Below are 16,201 nucleotides of genomic sequence, written 5' to 3'. Positions count from 1 at the left end.
CAAATATCTTTGCATACCTTTTTTTTGAGATGGAGTCTCACTGTCTCCCTCAAGCTGGAGTGTAGTGGCATGATCTCAGCTCACTGCAACCTCTGCCTCTCAGGTTCAAGCAATTCTCCTGCCTCAGCTTCCCAAGTAGCTGGGATTACAGGCACCCGCCACTACACCCAGCTAATTTTTTGTATTTTTAGTAAAGACAGGGTTTTGCCATGTTGGCCAGGCTAGTATCAAACTCCTGATGTCAGATGATCCACCCGCGTCTGCCTCCTAAAGTGCTGGGATTACAGGCATGAGCCACTGCGCCTGGCTGTGCCTGACCTCTGCATAACTTTTGAAACTTCATCCAAAAGAAAGTACCAATGCTATAATTAACAGCAATCAGAGTGGTGATGCCCAGCTTTTCAGATGCTAAAATGAAACCTATACTGCTGAGAGACACCCTTCCTGTCAGTGTCTTAGAAATGGGGGTGAGCAACCAGCAGCAACAGGTGGCAAGAAGGAGAGTCCAGTAGGGTCAGTGTGGGAGCCAAAGGACGAACAGGGCTGAAGTCTTGTTTCCAGAACAAGAAGGTCAAGCAACAGACCCTGGATTCTCCTTCTGCCATGAATGTTGACTGTGGCTATTCCTGCATCTTTCTCTCAGTGATCAGTTAGAGTCATCAGTTACTGAATTACAACCTGGTCAGATCCTGCCCCCACCCTCTCTCCTCCCAACCTTGTTCCCTAATTAGGACTCAGCAGTTGTTTCAGGCCAGGTTTTCTTTTCACTTTGTTTCTAAGGGCTCCTTCAAGGATGAAAGTGATATGGCAATAAAGCAGCTGAAAGTTCTCATCTCCCTGAAATAAAGCACAGGGAAGGACATGGGTTCAGCTGTCAGTTGTAGCACCATGTTTGAGCCCAGTCTTTGAAGCTGCTGGCTGTGTTGGAATCCTGGATCCCCTGTTTATGAGCCTTGTGATTGTGGGAAATCATGTCGCCCCTCTGTGCCTCATTTTCTTCATCTGCCAACGGGGGATAATAATAGGATCTGCATCAGCTGGTTGAAGTGAGGATTAAATGAGGTAGTTCCCAGAATGTGCTAGACCAGAGATGGCATATTGTAAGGGCTTAATAAGCATTAGGTATTATTATCCTCACTCCCTCCATGGTCCCTCTTAAGCTCTAGAATTGGCATGTTCCTATAGGGTCATTTGGGGAGTGACCCCAAATACTGCTCCTCTTACGGTGTTCTGCTGTGTCCCTTTCCAGGAGGGCTGATTGCATGGTCTATGAATAGGCAATGACACCACCAAAGGTATCTAGCACTCATAGTTGATAACCTTAGAAACTGAGTCACAGTGCCCAGATACAAAGCAAGTGAAGAGGGTGTCCCAGAGAAAGGTGAATCGCTCAGAGTCACCCTATGGAGAATATCAACAGCACTCTGTGATATTGTCCTTGACCACCTAAAATAGCAACACGCTCACCTGAGAACCTGATATAATTTCAGTTGCAGCCAAGAGCCAGTTACAGCAGCAGCAACCCAGCCATGGCTAGGGCTAGCATGCCCAGGAAGAGATGTTTGAATGAACATTTTGACTCATGCTAGAACCACTACAGCAGAGAAGCGAAGGATTAAGCAGCCTAGATTTCTGCTCATCAGCTGTGTAACATGGGCAAGTTACTTAACTTCTGTGGGCCCCAATTTTTACCATCTATAAAATAGAGATAGTAGTACTACCCACTTTGTGACATTTTATGAGGACAAAAGAGTTAAGACGTGCACGGGACTTAAAACAATGCCTGGCATATAGTAAGTGCTCCCTTAAAAATGTATGTAATTTTCATCTACCCATTCAGATCGAAGAGAAAAAATAAATTTTTAAAAAATGTATATAATGCTCTGGGTTCATCCACTGCCAAACACACAGTGATGGAAGAGAAATGTAACTATCATGGAGAGACAGACGGAGAGGGTGACCCCAAATCCACCAAGCAGCCCGCCTGGCTGTGCGGTGAGGGAGAAGATAGCTTGGTGCCATGTCTTGGTGTTGGTGCTTAATCACAGTGGTTTGCCTCACTATCACCCAGAGACACGCAGGTCTCAGCAGCAGTGTAGGAAGCTGAGCGAGGAAGGATAAGGAAGCCTTACTGGGGCTCGTTTGGGTGTAGGTATTGGGAGGTACCCAGGGTAAGGGCATTCATTCTATTCCAAACATCTTGAAAGAAGACCAGTTTAGATTTATGTATAACTTAAGCAACATCAGCTTTTTTTTTCAAGCAGCCTTTAGCACAGAAATTACATTAGAATAAATTCTAAAACCCATCCATGGCTCTCCACACCTCGGCAATTTTCAAACAGTTCATGTCAGGCAATGGCCAAGGGTGCTATCTTTTTATGCTCTAAGTAAGCACACAGAGTTTGCTATTATTGACACAACTCAGTGTCCCATGAACACCTCCACACAGCCCGTGGTTTCGCGGTAGTGAACTGCCAACTCTCAGGTTTCAACCCCTTTTAGTTTTGCATTTTGGCAGTTGTTCCCTTCCTGTCTCACTGGCATTTCCTGGTACCCACTCTTGCTAAATTCATCAGCTTGAAGCAGCAGTACAGCATGAGGATGAAAAGCGCAGTGCTTGAGAATCAGAAGGAAGTTCAGACCTGCTTTCAGTGCTTACTGGCTTTGCGAGTTTAGGCAAATTCCTCCATCTCTTATAATCAAAATAGGAATCACCTGCACCTTCCAGAGCTGTCACCGGGATTAGAGGCGACAAAGGAGAAGTGCTTAGCACATACCTGGCAGAGTGAGTGCTGGCCAAAGTGGGAGCTACTATTAGCAGACAGGGGACAGCAGATCTGAGCCCTGCAGCTGGTCTGTTGAATCCCCACCCATCTTTTCTCCTTCCTCCCAATTGCCAGGTTTTAGGAGTAGGATAGTTACTAATGTGTGGAAATCTGGGTGGAGCACAGGTATATTTAAAATGACAAACCATCTGTGACTAACCATTTCAGCTGTGCAGACTGCAAAACGCCATGTGCCCTAGGAACTAATTATTGCTACTTGGTGAAGAAATTTGGGTTGGGGGCTGGAAAGGAGAAGGTCCCGACAGAGGGGATCCCTCCACCGACAGAGGGGATCCCTCCATGGCAGAGTCTCAGACACTGTGTGATCTGGGAAAGAACTCTATCAGCACCCACCCAGGGGAAGGGGAAGTCCGTTGCTCTGTTCTCTGTGTTCCAAATGGATCACTTGAGATGACTGGGGACAACTGAGCCAGAAACAGGAGGTACTAGGATTTGTTTTTGGCACCAGGGAAACCGGACTCTAAACTGAACATCATCCGCTCTTGCAAAATAAAAACAACAAACAGCAAGAAGGAGAAAACAACTCCAGGTGTCTTTGGTCATTACTAAATGGTATGTTTTCTTCCTCTGAAGCAAGTTCACAGAAACAGTTACTACAACAAGACTGCAGGGGATTTGGTGACCCCTGACAGAACTGGAATGAGCTCTACTTGTCTTCCAGGCAGAAACAAAACAGAAAGATCTTTGGGTTCTCTAGTTCTAAAGAAAATAGACCTTATCATTTTGAGGTCGCTCTTCTCCCTTCCTGTCTAGCTATGTTCAAATGGAGGACACAAAAGGGTCAAACGTGCCCATGCTTATCTCTTAGCCAAATCCCGACTTTCTTCGTTGAAAGCAACTGTTTAGCACAGGTGCTTTCCACCAGTCTCAGGTGAAGCAGATCTTTCTCCCTAGAGTTCCTGGGGACAGCCGTCCAAGAATCTCACCCCACAAAGTCCTTCTCACCAGGAAGTGTTCAGTTCCATCTGCCTGGCTATGAAAGTTGACGTGATAAGGCTGTGTTGTAGTTCCTGTGTTGCATTTGTCTAAACCAAACTGAAGCTTTCTCTTGAATGGCAGTGGGCAGAATGAAAGGGAAATTGGGGAACTCAAAAAAAGCAAAAAGCAAAATTCCCTGTGGTATTTCTTTCTTTTTTTTTTAAGGCAGAGTTTCACTATTGTTGCGCAGGATTGAGTGCAATGGTGCAATCTCAGCTCACTGCAACCTCTGTCTCTTGGGTTCAAATGATTCTCCTGCCTCAGCCTCTTAAGTAGCTGGGATTACTACAGGTGCGCACCATCATGTCTGGCTAGTTTTTGTATTTTTAGTAGAGATGGGGTTTTGCTATGTTGGCCAAGTTGGTCTGGAACTCCTGACCTCAGTTGATCCACCCCCTTTGGCCTCTCACAGTGCTGGGATTACAGGTGTGAGCCACCATGCCCAGGTCCCTGTGGCATTTCTAAGTGAGGCTGTAATATACACATACAGAGACATACATTTTCTGCTCTAAAAACAAAACTTGTGATTTTTTTTTTAAATTCAGATCAACCTTCCTTGGAAAATTTCCTAACCTGTTTCTTTGGTATTGGCCCTCCCTTCTTTTATTTTCCTTTCCCTTCATTATTCCTAAGTCTTCTTTGCTCTTCTCCATGGACATTTTTGGAGGAAGGCAAACCAGCTCTACTTGTCAACTGCAAAGCCCAAATATGGGAGCAAAGAAGGTCAGATGACCAAACCGTGCCACAGCTTCAAATCTTGCAGAGTATTCTCTCTGACAGCTAATGCCTCTGAACAGAGATGTCTGGGAACATCAAGAGAAGTCTTGAGCCACTGGCTTGTGAACTCTTTTCATTTCTTTAATCCTCAAGCCTACAGAGCCAGGACAATACTAAAGGGAGGGAGTAGGTCTGCAGTTTGGAATAGCTGCTGTGCCCAGACTCTAGTATAGCCCAGCTCTCTGCGGGTCTCCCGGGGTGTTCCTGGAAGCCATCCACTTGACCCAGCCCTCTCTGCTCTGTCCTTCCATCAGTGGTCCTGGAATGCTGACATCCAGACTAGAGCAATGAAAACACAGTGGGTAAATGTAAGCAGATGTGGTCCGTGGGTCTGCAGCTGACCAGGCAACATGCATCTGAGTGTAATAGGACTGGAAAAGGAATACAGGAAGGAGTCCGAGAGCCTCCCCACGCATAAGTTCCAGGTTGGAAATCTACCATGCACGTTCTTTGTGCGTAGCAGCTTCTCTCCACAAAGTGACTGGGTGCATCCTTGACGATTTCTACCGTGAGGGGAGATTTGAGAATTCCCTCGGTATACAGGAAGCAAATTTCCCTGGGGCTTCTCTTGGGTAACTGAGCTTTGGAACTGGAGGGGAATTGGAGCTTTGGAACAGGATGTTGGAATCATTCTCCCTCCCCTCCCCTCCACCAACACCACACAGATCTAACCCTGCCCAAGAAGGAAAAGTCTTTCCTTTTCTTACACATGGGAGCCTTGGACAGAGAACTGGTTTTAGTTCATCTGGTTTTGTTTTGTGTTGTTTTTCCGTGTGTGCACGAGAACCAAAAAGAAAAAAGAAAAAAAAAAAAAAAACCCAGGAGGTTCACTTTGTTGTTATTGCTATAGAGTTGTTTATTCTACAGCTAAATAAACGCATAAAGGAACTTTTCTAAACTTTTTGCTCAGAGGACCAAACTTGAACTTCAATCGGTGAAGGAATTCTGGAATACTGTTCAGGGCAGCAGGGCATCCCCATTCATATCCTCTCTCTTGCTCCTCTCCCCTAAGGGTTTTGATCTTTGCTGCCCACTGTTCTCCACATACGCGATAAATAGACAGTGTGTCCCGACCCAAGAAGCTGAAAGTCTTGTGAAGTTCAATCAGAGAATTGTCTTAATAGGCCAAGTGCAGTGGCTCACACCTTTAATCCCAGCACTTTCAGAGACCGTACAGGTGCATCACTTGAGTTCAGGAGTTCAAGACTAGCCTGGCCAACATGGTAAAACGCAGTCTCTATGAAAAATACAAAAATTAGCCAGGTCCCCCTGTAATCCCCGCTACTCGGGAGGCTGAGGCAGGAGAATTCCTTGAACCTGGGAGGCAGAGGTTGTAGTGAGCTGGGATTGTGCCACTGTACTCCAGCCTGAGCAACAGAATGAGACTGTATCTCAAAAAAATTTTTAAAAAGAAAGAAAATTGTCTGAAGGCTGCTGAGAAGAAACAGAGAGTAGCAAGGCCTCAAAGAGGCCAGAACTAATCAAACTGACAGTAGCTCCCACTGTTTTGCATGCAGCCACCGTGCCTGTGCTGTAAATGGATTATCCCATTTGAATATGGCAACACCCTAGAGAGGAGGTGCTACATCTATTCCCCTTTTACAACTCATGAAACAGGCAGTGTAGGATAAGGATCCAGTGGTCAGTTTCTAGCCTCACATAGCCAGGTGCAGGTCCTGACCTAGGCAGACGAACTCTTTATCTTGTGCCTCAGTTTTCTTCTCTAGAAATTGAGGCTAGCAATAGTACCAAGAGTTTCTGTGAAGAGCAAGTGAGATAAGAAACACAAAGTGCTTAGGGCAGTGCTGGGTACACAGTAAATTATATTTAATCATTATAACCTCATTGACTCAGTTGGGAGACCATGGAACCAGGAATAGAACCGCATCTGGCCACCAAGACCTCTGGCTCCTGGTTGTGCAGTTGGATTCCAGGAAGCAAGGAGCCTCTGACAAAGCCCAGGAGGCATGACCTTGCTTCTCTTGTAGCAGGTACCTGCTGCTTATGCAGGTATGGGGTTTCCCTCCACATGAAGGCTGGGCCAAGGCTTGGGTGCCTTCTGACATGAATCCATCAGCAGTGAACCACAAACACACAGACAAAATCTGTGAGTTCCCAACTTTATTTGCAGTGGCCAGTCTGTGACGCAAATCTGTACTCTGAGAAGTGATTCTGGGAGGCCTTTGCTGTACCTTTCAGCCCTGGTGTCCTGCCAAGCGCTGTGCTGGAGGCAGCCTTGTTCTTGAGCACTGGCCTTTTGGGCACCACTCTTTTCTATGAACAATTCAAAGAGCTCTTTCTTCAGCCCAGCCATGCATCAGCGAGGCATGACATGGGCTTGGCTCCGCATTCCCAATCAGTGGGACTGCTGGACTCCAATCACCAGTGAGGCTGGCCCTCCTCCCACTGGCTGCTCTTTCTGGGGTATTCCCCTGGCTGGTGAGCTCACCCTGGTAACAATTCCCAAGGGACCTCTGTGATCGTTGCTAGAGCAACCATTCCCCACCCACACAGCCCACTGTCAGGCAGTGCCTCCCTGAGCATAGGGAAAGTAGGCCCCGGATTTAAGCCCATGTCACTGCTTAGCAGAGAGGATTGAGGGACACTAAGGAACTACTGTCCCCAATGTTTTCCCCACTGGTTAGCATTCAGCCTGAGTCTTTTCATTACAAGCCTTTCTCTAGGTTATACTTAGCTTAAACCTGTATTCCAGGTTGCCAGGACACACCTAGTTGATACCTGTTGTCCTGGAATAATTGTTAATAGGGCCTTTTCGTTCTCAAAAGTGTCTTCATTTTTTCGAAATAATCTACATGGTCCTCCCAGCTTCAGTACTTGTTGTCTCTGGGAGGGTCCAGTTAAGATTCACATGGTCCTTGGGCATTGGCATTTACTCTCTACCCTGTGCTATCTAGTTTGAATAACTGAGGCAGAAAAGTACTTACGGAGATTTGGAGGAATTGCTCTAGGTTTGTTAGTCAGGTGTGAGGGTTGGGGAAGGAAGGGGACAGACTTCAGATTAATGAGGTTTAAGAAAAGACCCGAGGCTTCTGATATGATTTGGCTGTGTCCACACCCAAAATCTCATCTTGAATTGTAATCCCCTTAATAACCCATAATCCCCACATGTCAAGAATGGGACCAGGTTTCCCCATGCTGTTCTCCTGATAGTCTCACAAGATCTGATTTAGATGCTGTCATTGCTGCTAGTTATTCAATCACCCTAAAAGCAGCCCCACTGAAACAAAGCCAGAGGACTGGAACTGCGCCTTCTAGAGAGTGTTGCCATCTTGTTGTGATGTATTTTTCCTTCTGCAAGCTGCCTCTGAGGTTCCATGTCAATGAGGTTTATCTCCATGGACATGTTGGAATGGGAGAGGAGGCATACAAAGTCATGTGTCCCTGAACTCACTCACGGTCATGAGTTCTTAGAAAATAAGGCCAAGCATGGTGGCTCACACCTGCAATCCCAGCACTTTGGGAAGCTGAGGCAGGTAGAACACTTGAGCTCAACACAAGCCTGGGCAACATGGCAACATGGCAAAACCGTTTCTGCCAAAAATGCAAAAAATTAGCTGGGCATGGTGGTGTGTGCCTATAGTCCCAGGTACTCAGGAGGCTGAGGTGGGAGGATCACTTGAGCCCAGGAGGCAGAGATTGCAGTGGCCTGAAATTGTGCAACTGCACTCCAGCCTGAGTGACAGAGTGAGACCCAATCTGAAAATAAATAAATAAATAGAAAATAAGGTAAACAAATTACATGAGTGGGAGGATGCATTAGGTATTTGGGAGGGGCTTATAATACAATTGGTTGCAGAAAGTGGGGCTGGGTGGAGAGGTGGCAGAGCAAATATGAAAAATGGGAAGAAAGTTCCAAGTGCACCTTCATATGCTTTGCAGAATTCAAGGCCCAAGATGATAGCTACATTCCCTATATAATCCTTTTAATGCCCTATGAGATGGGGTGTTACCCCTATTTTCATCTGAGAATACTGTGGGGATGGTGGCTAGATAACTTACCTAGGGGTCTATAGCTGTTGAGAAGCGGCAGTGAGATTCACCCCAGGTCTATCCCAATCAGACCTTATACGCACTCTTCCCATAGCACCACCTTGGGACCGGGAAAGCAAAAAGATTTCCATCTCCTGACCCAAGCTATGAGAAGTGAGACACCACTAGGCTCACCCTCAGCATAGGACCTCGCCCACAGTAGGCACCCAGCAAACATCAAATGACCAGTGAAAACTGAGTTCAGGGATATGCTTGTCAGGCAGTGGGAGTAGGGCAGACAGTTGCCAAAACTGGAAGTATCATTTGTATTGTTCCTAGATGCTCTTTATTTTGCTTCTTCCACAGAGATCTTGAATCAGGAACTCAGAAGTATAATTTATCTATTTTGCCGGATAACCATTACTTTTCATTTTATTTATTTATTTTAAACAAGAAAGATTAAAAGTGCCCATTTGATGCTTATAAAACATCATAGAGTTGACCTAAAAAACATGCATATAATTTACAATTCATGCTTTATCGATTTTCTTTTAAGACAATTTAAAATGAGAATTTATACTTACAGGTATAATATTTTGGATATGGGAAGGACCTTGGCATTCATCTGATCACTCTATTTTTCAGAGGAGAAAGCTGAGAGACATTGTTTTGTGGCTTATTGAAGGTCAGACTCTATAGAGTGACAGAGGCTGGGATGTAGTTATTAGGTTGGTGCAAAAGCAATTGCCATTTAATGGCAAATCCACAATTACTTTTGCACCAGCCTAATAGAGAGCTAAGGCACACCAGGCCACAAGTTTTCAAACTGTGGAGAACAAGCCATTAATGGATAGTAAAGTCAATTTTAAGTAGGCTAAAACCAACTTTGTTTTTTACTTTTAAAAATATTTGTGCTGAGTGCGGTGGCTCACGCCTATAATCCCAGCACTTTGGGAGGCCAAGAAGGGGGATTATGAGGTCAAGAGATCGAGACCATCCTGGTCAACATGGTGAAACCCTGTCTCTACTAAAAATACAAAAATTAGCTGGGCATGGTGGCCCACGCCTATAGTCCCAACTACTTGGGAGGCTGAGACAGGAGAATTGCTTGAACCTGGGAGGCGGAGGTTGCAGTGAGCCAAGATTGCACCACTGCACTCCAGCCTGGGCAACAAGAGCGAAACTCTGTCTCAAAAAAAAAATATTCATTTGTAATATACTCTAGAACATTATAGGTTAACATAAAAGTTGCACAGAAAGTATAGTCGGTATAATTAATGAACAAATATTGATATACTATCACTACCAAAGTCCACAGTTTGGCTAGGCATGGTGGGTGGCTCACACCTATAATCCCAGCACTTTGGGAGGCTGAGGTGGGCAGATCAAGAGTTCAAGATCAGTCTGGGTAACATGGCAAAATGCTGTCTCTACTAAAAATACAAAAATTAGCCTGGCATGGTAGCATGCACCTATAATCCCAGCCACTCAGGAGGCTGAGGCATGAGAATCACTTAAATACAGGAGGTGGAGGTTGTAGTGAGCCAAGAACATGCCACTGCACACCAGCCTGGGTGACACAGCGAGACCTTGTCTTTAAAAATAATAATAGGGCGAGGCACGGTGGCTCACGCCTATAATCCCAGCACTTTGGGAGGCTGAGGCGGGTGGATCACGAGGTTAAGAGATCCAGACCATCCTGGTCAACATGGTGAAACCCCGCCTCTACTAAAAATACAAAAAAAATTAGCTGGGCATGGTGGCGCCGGCCTGTAGTCCCAGCTACTCAGGAGGCTGAGGCAGGAGAATTGCTTGAACCCAGGAGGCGGAGGTTGCGGTGAGCCGAGATTGCACCATTGCACTCCAGCCTGAGTAACGACCGAAACTCCGTTTCAAAAAAAAAAAAAAAAAGTAATAGTAATAATAATAATAATAATAATAGTACGCAGGGTGCAGTGGCTCACGCCTATAACCCCAGCATTTTGGGAGGCCAAGGCGGGTGAATCACGAGGTCAGGAGTTTGAGACCAGCCTGGCCAACATGGTGAAACCCCATCTCTACTAAGAAAATATAAAAATTAGCTAGGCATGGTGGTGGAGGCCTGTAATCCCAGCTATTCAGGAGGCTGAGGCAGGAGAATCACTTGAATCAGATAGGTGGAAGTTGCAGTGAGCCAAGATTGCACTCCAGCCTGGGCAACAAGAGCAAGACTCTGTCTCAAAAAAGGAAAAATAGTAAGAAAAGAAAAAAAAGAAGTCCACAGTTTTCAATCAAGACAGTTGCAGGAAAGAGAGTAAAAAATGAAATTAAAAAAAAAAAAAAAAAAAAAAAAAAAAAAAAAAAAAAAAAACAAGAAACAAAAGAAGTCCACAGTTTACATTAGGATTCACTCTTTTGTTGTACAGTTCTGTGGGGTTTGGTAAATGTATAATGTCATGCATCTATCACTGCCCTAAAAGTGCCCTGTGTTCTACCTATTCATCCCTTCCCTGCTCCAGCTGTACCTCTGTCCCAACTTTTGTGTATATAGAGTGGAAGCGAATTTTTAAAAACCATAGTGCATACCTCATTGCAAGGGTATTATTTCACAAAACTTAATTTAGATATATACATAAATACATGTGTATTTAGGTTAACCTGCAAAATATATTTCTTATTGTGGGTTGGAGTTAAAAAAAAGTTTCAGAGACATTCTTACTTAAAATTGTAGGGAATAAATCCAGAAAATGAATACACAGATGGAACATTTCATATATGAAACCAAAACAAGAAAAAAAAAAACATAAGACACATTAAGAAAATAAACAAGCATACAAGAATTCTCTGAAGAGTACAAAGAGGTCAGAAAGTAAACAGTTTTTCCCCAGGTCAGTTTTGATTTCAGCTTCCTCGTTGGGACTGCAAATCATTTGAAGGCTTTAAGGTTCTCAGAGGATAAGATATGGAAAGTTTGGGCCCTGGTGGGGAAGAATGAGGGTTTCATTCTTACAAACTGATTCTGTTCAAAGTTTCAAACAAATGTTATCTCTGGATGGTAATCAACAAAGGAAAAATTATCTTCCTAAGGTTTTAAAAACTGTTTGGCTCTGTGGCTTCATATTTCTTACTTTTTCATCAGAAATACCATGGAACTAAGGGGGGCTCTCTTGTATTTAACTTCATGTTATGCTAAGTGTATGAAGATTTCTAAAGGATCTGAATTTATTCTCTCTCTTTTTTTTTTAAGACAGTCTTAGGCCGGGCGCGGTGGCTCAAGCCTGTAATCCCAGCACTTTGGGAGGCGGAGGCAGGTGGATCACGAGGTCAAGAGATCGAGATCATCCTGGTCAACATGGTGAAACCCCGTTTCTACTAAAAATACAAAAAAAAAATTAGCTGGGCATGGTGGCGTGTGCCTGTAATCCCAGCTACTCAGGAAGCTGAGGCAGGAGAATTGCCTGAACCCAGGAGGTGGAGGTTGTGATCGCGCCATTGCACTCCAGCCTGGGTAACAAGAGGGAAACTCTGTCTCAAAAAAAAAAAAAAAAAAAAAAAAAAAAGACAGTCTTGGGGCCAGGTGCGGTGGCTGATGCCTGTAATCCTAGCACTCTGGTGGGCCAAGGTGGGTGGATCACCTGAGGTCAGGAGTTCAAGACCAGCCTGGCCATAATGGTGAAACCCCATCTCTTAAAAAAAAAAAAAAAAAAAGGGCTGGGCGCGGTGGCTCAAGCCTGTAATCCCAGCACTTTGGGAGGCTGAGGCGGGTGGATCACGAGGTCAAGAGATCGAGACCATCCTGGTCAACATGGTGAAACCCCGTCTCTACTAAAAATACAAAAAATTAGCGGGGCATGGTGGTGCGTGCCTGTAATCCCAGCTACTCAGGAGGCTGAGGCAGGTGAATTGCCTGAACCCAGGAGGCGGAGGTTGCGGTGAGCCGAGATTGCGCCATTGCACTCCAGCCTGAGTAACAAGAGCGAAACTCCGTCTCAAAAAAAAAAAAAAAAAAAAAAAAAAGGCAATCTTGCTCTGGTCTTGCTCTGTCGCCCAGGCTAGAGTGCAGTGACACAAACTCAGCTCACTGCAACTTCCACCTCCCAGGTTTAAACAATTCTTGTGCCTCAGGCTCCTGAGTAGCCGGAACTACAGGCGCATGCCAGCATGCCTGGATAATTTTTATATTTTTAGTAGAGACAGAGTTTCACCATGTTCGCCAGGCTGGTCTAGAACTCCTGACCTCAGGTGATCCTTCCATCTCAGCCTCCCAAAATGTTTGGATTACAGGCGTGAGCCACCGCACCCTGCCTTGAATTTATTCTTGAGTTAGATTCCTCAATTTAAAAAAATCTCCCTTCTGTATACAGCAGCTCTCCATCTGTCCAAGAGACATACGGAATATAGATACACCAAAGTTTTCAGAGAAATCCAGACTTCAAACTTTGAATCACATTGGACAATCACATGACAATTTCTGCTTTGATGCAGTAGGAAGATGGCAGGTAAGCTAAGCCTCCAAGTCCAAGCTTTTGCCACTGATCACTCTGTGACCCTGGGAAGAGGTTCTCCCTTTGAATCCTTTTTCAGGAATACATGTACAAATTCCATATTAAATTATGCTTTTTTTTTTTTTTTTTTTTTTTTTTTTTTTGGCAAGGGCTTTCTGTAGCCCAGGCTGGAGTGGGCATGATCTTGGCTCACTACAACCTCCACCTCCCAGGCTCAGGAGATCCTCCCACCTCATCCTCCCCTTCCTGAGTAGCTGGGACTATAGGCATGCACCACCACACCTGGCTAATTTTTGTACTTTTTGTGGAGATGGGGTTTTGCCATGTTGCTCAGGTTGGTCTCAAACTCCTGAGTTCAGTTGATTCACCTGCCGCAGCCTCCCAAAGTGTTGGGATTGCAGACGTGAGCCAGGAGCCTGGCTGAGGAGCTTCTCCTTATATGAATACTGTGCTGGGCTAAGCCCTTTGCATGTGTTTCTAGTCCTATCGACAATCCTATGACATAGCAATTATTGTACTCATTTAACAGTTTAATAAACTCAGGCTCAGACAGCTTAACAAGCACACTCAAAGTTACCCAGAAAAAAGATAGTGGTTAAACCAGATTAGAACCCATGTCTGAAAGGCCATTCACTCTTCTAAGTATCCCCAGGGCCTAACATAATGCTGGGTTCATAGTACATCTTCAATAAACATTTTCTGAAGGAATAACTGACTGAAGAGCAAAGGCTTGGCAAATAATTCAGAATGGTTGTGAAGACAAATGAGTTAATAATGCTATGATTATGTTATTTATTGAGCACTTACTTTGTGTCACGCACTATGTTAAAGGTTTTACATGTATTATATACACGACATACATAAAAGATTAACACACAGTATGGCATAAAGACTTCAATGTTACTAATATTATATATCATTATAATGGTAGCTATCATCAGTATACTAAAATAGTTTAATGTTATGGTCTTTTCCAGTCATACCCTCGGTGCTTCTCTCAGACTTACTACACAGGTCAGACTGAAGGTGAGCCCTTGCAGCAGTGAATCAACTCCAAACCTGATTTCTCCTTCTGTTTCTTTTTCACATAGGCACAATTGCAACATGAGTTAATCTCTAAATTACACAAGGAGCCCCCAGTGTGCTTCTCTGTGTGAGTGAGGAGGGGGGTTGTGCTCTTGTGCTTGTACCTAGTTTGCATAACGTACTCTTCTCTTTCAGGGTGAACTGAGAAAGAAGCCATGTGGTCTGGTGGCAGCAGCTGGAGGAAGGCATGGTGACTCTGCAGGGTTCTGCATGGAAGAGTATAAGGTGGTTCTGGAGAGCAGCAAAGACCAGCCACCCCAAGGCTCTCAGGGAGCTACATTTAGGCTCTGAGCAGAATCAGGCTGAGCCCTGGCCTGGAGGAAGGAGGGGAAGACAGCTGCCAGTGGCTAGACCTGTTTAGGCTGTGTGAGTGGCCATGAAGACACTGGGAAGAAGTTCTGGGGAACTGGACCATGTGGTACTATCCTAGCACTCAAAGCTCCTTGTGACCTGAGCTAGCATACTTTACAGTGGGGAAGTACCAGGTATTGCCCATGAAGATAAGATCTTGAGCCCTAAACTTTACACAATTAAACTTTCAGATAGTAACTGGAATTCTTCATGAAGCCCATGACATAGGCAAGTATTATGCATACTTTTAGAAATAGAGTACTTTATTATAACTACAGATCTCCACCCTAGTGGTCCTATCATTAAATTCATTATCTATGTATCGATCTACATTTTGAAACATTTTTCTTTTTTATAACTTTTTTCTTATTTTTTAAAAATAATTTTCAAAACAAATTTGTGTGTCATCCTTGTGCAGGGGCCATGCTAATCTTCTCTGTATTGTTTCAGTTTTTTAGTATATGTGCTGCTGAAGCAAGCACACTATCTACACTTTTTTGAGATGGAGTCTCACTCTGTTACCCAAGCTGGAGTACAATGGCATAATCTCAGCTCACTGCAACCTGTGCCTCCCGGGTTCAAGCGATTCTTCTGCCACAGCCTCCCGAGTAGCTGGGATTACAGGCATGCACCACCATGCCCAGCAATTTTTTGTATTTTTAGTAGAGATGGTGTTTCACCATGTTGGCCAGGCTGGTCTCAAACTCCTGATCTCAGGTGATCTGTCCACCTTGGCCTCCCAAAGTGTTGGATTACAGGCATGAGCCACCATGCCCAGTCACATTATCAATATATTTTGAAAGAGGACTCATACAAATATAATGTGAAGTCACTGGTATGTTTGATGACTTCAAAGTCTTTCACCAAAAATTCTCAAGAAGGGGATCTTAATCAATCTGCAAAGACTTGCCATTTAAACAATTTTTTTATATTCTCTGACGTAGAGTTGATGACCACCTAAGCAGACAGAAGTCAGACTGGTGTTTGAGTCCCATTTCACTAATACTTAATTGTGAGATCTTGAGAAAGTTCCTTGGTTTGTAAAATGTGGGAAAAAAATTATTCACCTATATCATAAGAACTTTTTAAAAATTCACATGAGATAATGTATGGAAAGTGAAAAAGCATCATATGAAATTGTTGCAATTTACCTACTAAAGAAACTGAGACACAGAGTGAAACAGTTTGGGTCTGTGTTCCCACCCAAATCTCATCCTGAATTGTAATCCGAATTGTAATCCCCACATGTCAAGGGAGGGTCCTGGTGGGAGGTGATTAGATCATGGGGGCGGTTTTCCCATGCTGTTCTCTTGATAGTGAGTTCTCAGGAGATCAGCTTGTTTGACAAGTGTCTAGGACTTCCCCCTTTCTCTCCCTTTTGCCTGCTGCCCTGTAAGATGTGTCCTGCTTTCCCTTTACCTTCAACAATGATTGTAAGTTTCCCAAGCCCTCTCCAACCATGGGAAACTGTGAGTCAATTACACTTCTTTTGTTTATAAAGTACCCAGTCTCAAGAGGTATCTTTATAGCAGTGTTAAAATACACAGAGTCAACAATAATTTGCCCAAAGTCATAATTAGCATAAGAAGAGTCAAGGATGGGTCAGGTGAGGTGGTTCACTCCTGTAATCACAGCACTTTGGGAGGCAGAGGCAGATGGATCACTTAAGGTCAGGAGTTTGAGACCAGC

The 16,201-nt window shown here is 44.4% G+C and overlaps 1 non-coding gene across 1 annotated transcript; it reads right to left on the bottom strand.

The window, feature by feature from the left end:
- Window positions 1-14,887: 14,887 nt before the first annotated feature.
- LOC120362391 (U6 spliceosomal RNA) lies at window positions 14,888-14,994 on the bottom strand. Its single transcript, XR_005578307.1, has one exon. It is a non-coding gene; the product is annotated as a U6 spliceosomal RNA (small nuclear RNA).
- Between the last annotated feature and the right edge of the window lie 1,207 nt (window positions 14,995-16,201).

Source organism: Saimiri boliviensis, chromosome 15 (assembly GCF_048565385.1).
Source record: "Saimiri boliviensis isolate mSaiBol1 chromosome 15, mSaiBol1.pri, whole genome shotgun sequence".
In the NCBI taxonomy this organism is placed as follows: domain Eukaryota; kingdom Metazoa; phylum Chordata; class Mammalia; order Primates; family Cebidae; genus Saimiri; species Saimiri boliviensis.
This window is presented reverse-complemented; position numbering and strand designations above follow the sequence as displayed.